This window comes from Lactuca virosa, chromosome 3, assembly GCF_052849685.1.
Source record: "Lactuca virosa cultivar CGN04683 chromosome 3, Lactuca_virosa_CGN04683_v6, whole genome shotgun sequence".
NCBI classification, from domain to species: domain Eukaryota; kingdom Viridiplantae; phylum Streptophyta; class Magnoliopsida; order Asterales; family Asteraceae; genus Lactuca; species Lactuca virosa.
The window spans coordinates 328,297,688-328,309,078 of NC_136428.1; positions in this window are offsets into that span (position 1 = coordinate 328,297,688).

The following is an 11,391-nucleotide window of genomic DNA, read 5'->3' on the forward strand; positions in this document are numbered from 1 at the left end:
GGTTATGAACTTAAAGCTTAAGGGTTTAAGAGTTTTGGACTAGCATCTACATCAAGTTGAGTCGTTGTTGGTGTCTCAAAGGTTCCAAATTCTTCATCAACTTCCAAGCATCCCAAGTGGACCCAAAGGACTACAAAGGTTGTTATCTCTTCATCCTTCTATGGTTGGTGATTTAATCTTTCTATAACTTGCAAGAAGATCCTTGGTGGGTATAAAATGTTTGTGTTATTTCAAAAATTAAAGTCTTTCGTTGCCATATCTTTCAAGTTTATGAAACTATTTTTGAACTAAAAGCCAACAACTTGCTCCTTGAAGTTGATCGAAGAGGTTGTCTATTCGCGGTAGAGGGTATCGGTTATTAATGGTAAGTTTGTTTAGTTTGCGGTAATCTATGCACATGCGGAACGATCCATCCTTCTTCTTCACGAACAGGATCGGTACTCCCCAGGGTGAGAAGCTCGGTCTAATGAATCCTTTGCTGAGCAGTTCGTTTAGTTGGCTGGATAGTTCTTGTATCTCTGTTGGTGCTAGACGATACGGGGATTTGGCTACGGGGGTAGCTCCAGGAATCAAGTCGATTCGGAACTCGACTTGGCGTTCAGGAGGAACTCCTGGAAGATATTCGGGAAAAATGTCCGGCAAATTACAAACTTCGGGAATGCTCTCGATGTCTTTTACTTTTTGCTTCTTATTCACTACATGTGCTAAGAATGCGTGGTACTCCTTGCGTAGGTATTTTTGGGCTTTGACGCAAGAGATGATGCGAAGGTTCGTACCGGGTTTGTCGCCGTAGATAACAAGGGTTCCACCACTTGGCAGATTAAGATGAATGGCTTTTTTGAAACATAGGATATCAACACGGTGAGGACTTAACCAATCCATGTCGATGATGATATCAAAGCTTTTTATTGAGACCGACATAAGGTCGATTTGAAAAGAATAGTCGTTTAGAGTGAGGGTACAGCCTCAGAATATGTCGTTGGTGCTCTCTGTCTTTCCGTTTGCCATCTCGATTGTGAATGTTTCGTTTAGTGATTGTGGTTTTTGTTTGAGTAAATGTTTAAATTTATGGCTAACAAAACTCCTCTCCGCACCACTATCAAATAGTATGCATGCATAAGAGTTATCGAGAAGAAACGTACCCGTGACCACCGTGGGATCTACTATTGCTTCTTCCTGCCCTATTGCCAACACTCTTCCTACACCACCAACATTCTTTCCTTTCGGGCAATCCCTCTTGAAGTGCCCAGTTTCACCACACCCATAAAGAGCCTGGCTTACTCCAACACCGGGGACTTGAGTGATGGGTTGTGTTGGTGCTTTAAAGAAACTGGCAGTGTGCCCCTTTCTGTTGTAGTTTTTGCAATGTATTTCCCTACAAACTCCCGTGTGATGGAAGTTGCATTTGTAACACTTCGGAAGGTTTCCAGCATATCGACTAAGAGGTGCTAGAGCAGTAGGAACAACAGCAGGAACAGTAGCAGCGTGGACTGCCACAATCTGTTGCTTCTTTGAAGGCTCTTGCGAAGATTGACCCTTTCTTTTGTTCCAAAACTTCTTTTTGTTGCCACTCTCTTTGGGTTGCTCAGGAACAACTGTCATGAAGCCTTGGCGAACTCCATGATCCACTAGTGTCTGTGCCAGACGCTTGCCACTATCGAAAGTGAGTGGGTTGGCAGCTATCACGTTTCCTTGGATCTGAGGAGATAGTCCCCAGATATACCTTTCCACTTTCTTACTTTCCGGGGTGACCATCCCGGGACAAAGAATAGCCAGGTCACTGAATCTGGCAGTGTAAGCAGCAATATCGAAGTCCTTCATCATCAAACCCCAGAGCTCTTGCTGTAGCTTTTGTAACTCGCCTCTTGGGCAATATTCTGCTAGCACCATAACTTTTAAGTCTTCCCAGCTCATGGCGTTAGCTACTGGTAGAGTCAATGACTTGACATAGCCGTTCCACCATGAGAGATCTCTATCCAGGAATGTGCATGCTGCAAATTTGACTTTGCTAGCTTCAGGGCACGCACAAATTTCAAAAACTAATTCAGTCTTCTCGAACCAGCGTGTGAGAGCAATGACACCTCCAGTGCCATCAAAATATTTGGGTTTAGCATTCGTGAAATCTTTGTATGAACACTCCCTTGGGTGTCCGTGGCTTTCTCCGTGGTTAGAATTGTTGGCACCACTACCCGCCCCACTAGCACCACTTGCATTGATTTGCGTCATGGCGGCTGCCACGACGGCTATTACTGCTGCTTGAAAAACAGCAGGGTCGTACTGTGGAGGTGGTGGCGGTGGTGGAGTTTATTGTGTGTTGTTGACACGCCTGTTTGATCTACGTGGCAACATCTTTTTCTAAAAAGATTAAAGAAGAAGTGGCGATAAGTCCTCTATAGTGCTTGAGAGTCAAGTGATATATTGAACAAGATATATCTTTATTATAAACTCATCCTATCTTGACTTTTATAGTGTTCTATCAGCGATTTACAATATAAGTCTACTAAATATAAGTAAACAATCGCCATTTCAAATTTATGAAATTTATAACAACACTTCTAATGAATTTGTATAGTGTGACTTATGCCGGGTCCTCCTATAATCAAATAGTGTATACAAATTATATATAACCAAAATCAAATAGACCTTCGAACAAGTGATCCTACTCTAATTCCACAACCAAACAAGGAACGGGAAGTAAAGCAAAACCACAAATTCTAAGTCTATAAAATCTTAGTTATATATAACCCTAACATATACACATAGTAATTATAGGTCTACCAGCAAGGGTTCTTGGTTTTCACTTGGTTGTTTCCGGTAAGAAGGCCCTTCTCGACTATTAGTTTATATAATTATCGAGGTCTAAATATTGATGTGCTAGTGTTATAGTACCATAAAATAATCCTATAGTATTTTAACTTTATGTTTGATTCTAGAGTTCTTCTGATATATAGAGTTGGTAAGTTTTAGACTTGTTGCAACACCACGGTCACTCCCAAACACATGTTGGTCGTATCTCAAATAAATATAGTTGATCAGGCTATATTTATCCCAGATATGATTACATAACTGTTGAGGTTTAACTACAGTGTCCAACATCTAAATACTTTTGTGTAGTTCTTACTGTGATACTGTTTCTGGTATGTATGTATGTTCGTATACGTTTTATAAAATACTTATATTTTAAAAGTATACTTTTAGTCAGAGCGCTTCAGCCCCGTTGTATTTATAGTTGTATATCTTGTATGGTTTGATATACTTAGTTCACTATAAACAATGCTCTAATACCAATCTGTCACACCCCCAAACCGGAACGGCGGAAACGTTCGGGGGTGGATGACGTCATGTATAGTATCACAACAATTGAATAATAGTAATCAAAGCAACAACCATTACATTGATAAAGTATAGTTTTTACATATGTTCATAACATTGTTTGTATGACAACAAAACTGTATAGCAAAAACTATAAGACGTGACTGCATAATGCTCCGTCTTCTCAAAACCTATAAGTGTACGTGTCTACTGGTTCCCTGAGAATACAAGTGATTTTGAAAGTGTATCAACATTTAAGTTGGTGAGTTCATAAGCATGTTTGTATTTGAAATCAATCTGTTGTTCTTTGAAAATGTAAGTAGGTTCTTCCAGAAAATCCTATATTTTCTGTTGTAAATGAATTGTAGTCTTAATACCATAAGACCAAAATGTGTAAGTGTTGTTGTACTCAGTAATAGTATATCGTAGTTTTATTATTAAATAAAACCATGTGAAATAAATGTTTCTCTGAAATGTAAGTTCCTCTGTACTGGAAAATAGTATATTGTATGTGTATTTATATGAAAACTCTGTAAATGTATGTGCCTGGATTCCACCAGCTGTAATGTAAAATATTGTATTGTAGTTCTATTATTTAATAAAACTACTTGAAGTTTGTTTATGTATTCTTACACTAATAGTATTGTTCAATACCAAATTGTGAGTTATTATAACCATACTTGATGACCTAAGATGGTCTGAATACGACGCTGGTACGACATTTGTCACCCCAGACTTGCCAGCCTAACTGTTGCTAGCAATTTAGGTGCGGGATTGTAAGTCCCGTATAGATCTATACACAAGTGTCACCCTCTCCCTCCATGAGACTCTGGTTATAATTTCAGGGCTCGGTTGGTACTTAGGTAAGTACTTGAAGTGTGTCTCACAAAGCTATACTGACGGTTACGTGTAGAATAATGAAAAGTCACTTTGTAATGAATAAATGTATGTATGTTTCATAAACTATACTTATTATAGTTTATATGTTTGTTTCTGTAGTGTAACCTAAACTTAGTAAAAATAGTACGTATGTCCCATAAACTATACCTATTATAGTTTATATGTTTGTTTTGTATTGTATCTCTGAATTTAGTAAAAATGATGTAAGTGTTCCATAAACTATACCTATTATAGTTTATAAGTGAGTTTTGTATGTAATGATAATATTTATGAAAATACCCCTTTGCTCGGCATGTTACAAAAAGGGTTGAAGTTTTATACTCATATATATTTAAGGCATATATAATTAAAATTAAAAATACAGTCGGACAAGTGAATTTTACCCTAAGCCCACAACCAAAGAAGGAACAGGAGTTAAGGCGAAAACACTAGTCCTAAGTCTGTTGAATCTTATATATATATATATATATATATATATATATATATATATATATATATATATATGTGTGTGTGTGTGTGTGTTTTGGTAAAAACAATAATTGAAACAGTTGGAATAATTTAGAATAGCTTGAAACCGTTTAAAATAGTTTGAAATGTTTGAAATCATTTGAATGTTAACACAAGATTCTTTGTGTTTTACTTGTATTCCCCCCCCCCCCTAATAACATGGAAAAATAGTGAACACGTAGGGGTATGAACTCACCTCGAATGTGTGTCCTTGTTTGGATACGAAGTAGTAGCGATGATCCTCGGGTTAGAACCCGTGTGAGTAGTCATATCCTAATAATAATTATACAAGATATCGTATTTAAATTAATGAGATAATAATTTAAATAACAATTAAAAGTGTTAAACAACACTAAATTATGTAAGGAATACTTACAAAAATTCCTAGGAATTATTTGAAGGTGTTCTTGGTGTTCTTGGGTGAAATATGAGTATTTGAAGATATTCTTGGTGTTCTTGAGGAAAATAAGGAGATTTGAAGATGGGATGAATGTTCTTCATGACTTTATGAAGATTTGAAGGAATCTGGTCAAAATCCCTTGAAGATATGATGATTTCGTATGATAATTGAGAGGATTCTGGATGAGTTTTGAGAGCAAATTGAGGATGATTTCGGTATAGGAATTGAGAAATGAGAAATGTTTTCGGTTATACACTTATATATAAGAGGAGTTTTCGGTCCTAGTGGGCCCAAATTTAGTGATTTCGGACCTTAAGGCCCAACCGAGAAGAGTCTTCGGTCAACAAAAAGAGATTTCGGTCCGAGAGGGGTGGGGTCCATGCGAGGGTTCTCGGTTCTCAAAGGTGTTTTCGGTTTTTAAATGGAATTTTGATTTCAAATGTCAAAATCCTAATATATATAAATAGAGTATTAAATCATATTTGTGTTTTATGATATTAATAATTTTGACTTTGATTTAACAAGTTTGACTTTTATTGACTTGAAATAACGGGTTGTTACATTATGTTAATATATGCAAACAATAATCAATAGCCAGCAACTTCAAGAAATTATACAAATCTACCAAATCTAATTGATCACTAAAGCATGACAACATCCTATACACAAGGATACATAACACAATCTAGTGGGCCGACATTGGTGCCTTTGAGCCACGAGTATAATGAGAAAACTCACCTCAATTCTAAAGACAAGATGAACCACCCACTCGAGCCGACGATATCAAGCCTCCTATTGCTAAACATATCCACAATAAAACCCTAATTAACAATTAAGGAAATGGCTGACCCATGAAAGGTCTAAACTCACAATTAAACCTCTTTTAGGCAAAAGACAGTTTTGTCCTGCCAATACTAAGTCCAAAAGTCAAACTGGCCAAAAAGTCAACGGTCAACCCTCAGTTAACTTACGCCTTGCGTAACTAATCTACGCCCTGCATAGAGCTACGCCATGCATACCTAGATTACGCCCTGCGTAGTTCCCCTGATCCCAAAAACTTCTATTAATCTTTTAATACAACAAGCCAAACTCTCAAACTCCCAGATCTGATCTAAATGAATGTCTTAATTGATAAAGTCTCTAACTTTATCCATTTGCATGGTCACAAAGAGCACAATACCAAAACCTAGGTCCATAAAGTTATCTATTGCTCAGGAACTCGTACGTGGATGGATGAGAGTGTCCAAGTTCTCATTTTTATGACTTAGTATCCTCAAAACATCAGAAGAACGCACTCAAATGGTCTAGAGTAACCTATACTCACAAGAACCAAAATTAAGGGACAAAAAGCATAAACCACATGAGCTAATTAGATCTAACAAATGGAGCATCAAGATGCAAGCTTTATACCTTCTGTAGATTGGTGATGAAGTGCTAAGTCTGGATCTACAAAGCTTGGAGCTCACACTTGCTTCTCCAATGGACTCCTTCTTTTAGGAATGCACCCAAAAATCACACTGATGCTTCCTAAACTCACAATTGGTGGCTAGGGTTTCAAAGGAATGGTTTGAGGTGATGGAGGCTGGTAATGAGAAGGGTTCTAAGAAGATAGAGCCCTTAAATAGGGCCTAAAACCTTAGGGTTAGGGTTTTGGTCAACAACAAATATGCCATGCGTAGCTCATTAAAAAATTGTGATCTGATTTCAGCATCTATGCCCTGTGTAGGGCAAAACCCCAACTTCCAGTTGTAACATCCCGACTCCTAGGTATAATTTTTAAAAGCTTTGTGTTCATGTTATTGAGGGAACTCGACGAGTTGGAGGCCCAACTCATCGTGTCGAACCTAGTCAGCCTGCGTGGTTTATGGCTTCTACTTGACGAGTTGGAGGACCCCGACTCGATGAGTAGAGGTTGTGCATGAAAACCCTAATTTTTAGGGTTTACACCCTATTTAAAGGATCTTAAGTCATTTCCTCCAGCCTCCTTACCACCTTTTGACGGCTAGAAGCAACCCTAATCGATCTAAACCCTATGGACATAAGGGCATGGGTTCAGATCTGGACTCCTCTAGGCCCTTATGGACATAAAGCCTCAAGCTTTACGAAGCTTTGGCCATCCTCCATGTCCAAAACCTTCTTCTAAGGCTAGTTATGAGTGTTTTAGCTTCATGGAGCCTTGCATGCACGTAAAGTTTGCAACTTTACGTGATAACAACAACCTAGGAGCCTAGATCTATAGTTTGGAGCTTTGGTTTCACTTAAAAACATATGAATGAGAAATGGACTGAAGGAACTCGACGAGTTGCATAGTCAACTCGACGAGTTGAATGAGGGTTTCCCGCATTCTGGATTCTGCATGAACTCGACGAGTTAGAGAGGCAACTCGACGAGTGGTTAGGGTTTTCCCGACATTCTGGACACTGCATGGACTCGACGAGTTATCCAAAAACTCGGCGATTCGACTAGGGTTTTCACGACCCCTTGAGTTCTGAAGGAACTCGACGAGTCAGTAAGCTACACTCGACGAGTGCGGTCAACATGGACTATTGACCTTGATCGTTGACTTTGTTGGGTGCAAAGTTATCCATGTATGACTTTGTAAATGGGTTAACTTTTGTAGACCCACTTGCATGTGGTGCATTAGCCTTGTGACTTATGAGATAGAGAGTGAGAGAGAGACATGTAAACACCTCTATATAAGGTGGATTCATACCACTTATGGATGTGTGCTTGAGAGATGTAAAATTGAGTGTGTAAGTGTGTGTTATTTATGTAGATTTAGATCTAGATCCCTTTTTGTAACACCATACATAATCGAATGCATCTCTTAAACACCGAAATCACCGTGTTCATTGTGTGTTCTTTAATTTCGCATGCCAAACCAATGTTCATAATTCACTACATTTGGTATCAGAGCGGGTCTTCGAAGATCAACAAGATTTTTTGCAGAACGATTCTCGGTTTGGCAAAATTTGTCACAATTGGAGCATTTTTGGTGAGTCTTTCTCTATGATCTCTCTTAATTTCATTGAATTGTGCGTTACATTCTTGATTGTTTGATCGTTTTGTCTCAATGGATCAAAATTCGTTTTCACCCCATTGATTGATCGATTTATTGTTGCTTAGATTAGAAAAAAAAAATTTGAGCCCAAAATTAAAATTCGTTATTGTTCATGATCCAAATTTCAAGCCTGATTCTCATACTTTGTTACTGTTCATATTATTGAATTGAGCCCAATCTGTCACACCCCGCTAAAGCAGAAACACGAGGCGTGGCAGTATAAAGGGTTTCATAGCAAAAGTTAAAAGACAACACCAACCATAGTATTAAAAATCATTACAAATTTACAATGGGTTTGAACAACTTTTAAAAGAAATTACAATGAATATTGAAATACAACACATGCGAATGCTCCTAAAAGTGATGTGTCCCTAAGTGCCACTTACTCAATGATTCTTGAAAAAGCATGTAAAACGAGCGTCAACTATAAAAATAGTTGGTGAGTACTCACAGATAAAAAAAATAATATTGGTTTCATGAATCGAAATCAAGTTTTGATAAAAGTTTCCATAAATGAAAATATATTGTTAAAATGAGTAATCAAGTTCATTGCTGCAAGGAGCAAACAATTTCATTGCTAAAACATGTATATAAGTTTCCAATAATAAAATTTCGATGTTGTAATGAGAAACAAAGTTCATTGCTATAATGAGAAACAAAGTTCATTGCTATAATGAGAACCAAAGTTCATTGCTATAATTAATAAACAAGTTTGTTGCCATAATAAATAACAAGTTTGTATGTGTATGAGCAAACAATGAGTTCCCAACCAAGCCTATGACTGATGCCCTATCAAGATCTATGCTTATCGTTCCATAGATTATATGGTATCATGCACTCCAACAATCGGGCGAGTGAGGAGTTGTCAATTCCTAATAGCGCTATCCATAATGACCATTGGCTCAAAGAGTTAATGGTTGAATTAAAGTGTAAGAGAAGGGACTTAGGACGATAAGGCCTCATGTTTCAAGTTGCATAAACATACATAGCAAAATATAGCAATCAAGTTTGATACAAATCAATTTAAATACAACGAACAATAATTAGTTTTCCGGACATGCTTTTCCACCCCAAAACATAAAAACCGAAAATAGAGGAGTGCGTGAATATTCACAATATGTATTGAGATGATGCAAATGGTGCCTTGAACTACGCTCCACTCGTACCACTATCGTTTTCCTACAATAATGGTATTCACTAGTGACTCTCTAATCGAAATCTAACACTGGTATACTTACTACTACAATAGAATTATGCCAATATTGTGTCAAAATTTAATATTGATAAGTTACAAACATTTTTCTGTGAAAATTTTATAACTCATGTGATTAAGATAATTTTGGATATCATTTTCCATATTTTTGTAATATTAATTGAGGCTATTTCAATACATTTAAAGGTGTTTTAAACTCCTAAAAATCCAAAATATTATCAAACAGTTTCCAAAAAATGTCAAACTTTGCATTTTCATTCTAAATACAGTAGAGGTCTTCCAGAAATTTTCCTTTGAATTTTTGATATGATTAACTATTTTTCCAAAATTTTAAGCCTTCATATCAATATAAATTTGTGAAAAATAGCATCCAAATGATAAAAATTCCCAAACTTTTTATGATACTGCCATTAGACATACTTAAGCTGGGAAAAATATAAAAATGGATTTCTAAACTGTTTAATCTAATTTTATGATTTTTGTGCTTTTATTCTAATAAAAATGGAGATAAATAAAAAACAGTTTCCAAAATTACCAAAACTTTTTATAATACTGTTATTAGACATTCTTAAGCTGGAAAAAATATAAAAATGGATTTCTAAACTGTTTAATCTAATTTTATGATTTTTGTGCTTTTATTCTAATAAAAATGGAGATAAATAGAAACCAGTTTCCAAAATTACCCAAACTTTTTATAATACTGTTATTAGACATTCTTAAGCTGGGAAAAATATAAAAATAGATTTCTAAACTGTTTAACCCATATTTATGATTTTTGTGTATTTATTCTAATAAAAATGGATTTAAGTGTATTTAATCTTGGGAAAATAAAAGAAAAATAGCATACAAAAGAGAAAAATCATCAAAAAATTTATGTAGCATCCTAACATATTATAAGGTGTTCTGGTAAATTTTCATGAATTTTGGATGACTAAAACTATTTTTCCTGTTTTTAGTCCATTATAAATACAAAAATTAGAGAAAACAAAGGAATGCATTATGAAAAATTCTGAAAATATTTTTCTAAGTCTTCCACATAAGTTATAAGCTGCGGAAATTATTAGATACCCTTTTCAAATTGTCTAAAGTGGTTTTATGATTTATTGGGTCTAAATAAAAAGAAAATTCAAAACCACGCTAAACAGTAACAAAACTTGATGAAATTTAATGAGACGTCGTTAGTTAGCATAGGGGTCATCCACGAATTTAACTAGGATTTGTAGACCTCAGAAAGTATTTTGATTTATTGCCCTATTTTATTGCAATAATTATAATAATTCGAGAAAAATGAATTATTTTCTGAAAATTTGTAGAACATCTCATTTTGTTGGTGGAATACAGGGAAAAATCAGATTTGATCAGAAAAGTTGTTTTAGATATTTATTTGGGAATAAATCCTTTATAAACATATTTGAAAGCTTTTTAACAACAAACTTTGATCATCAAGCATCTAAGCTTGAAGATCATCACATGCATGTTGGTTTGAAGATCATTCATGAGTTTGAAATGTTCAAAAATCGTTTTTGATAGAAAACTTTGGATGCATGTGGTGTTTTTCACACAAAACTTGTAGAAAAAGTGCATTATGTTGATTTTGACTTAGGTTTTGGTCATTGGATTTCACCATTTACAACATGCATGTTGTTTTTGGGTGAAATCCTACCACCACCATCATCAAAACCGTGAGTTTGAGCAAGTGTTCATGATTTTTCCATAGAATGGAGTAGAAGAAGGAGAAAGTGTAAGAAAAACCTTTAAAACTAGAAAGAAAAGTGAAGGAGATTGAAGGATTTTCGGGTTTACCTTTAAGAATACTTTAAGATGATGAAGATTTCATGATTATAGGTGTTATTTGATCTTATTTTTCCAGAAATTCCGTGGGTTTGTGAGAGGTAAAGAGGAGAAATGGAGTGGTGGTGATGAAGAGTGTGAGAGAGAATGAGAGGTAGAGTGAATGAGTGAAATTGATTAATGACATGGGAAAATGGTGTATTGGGG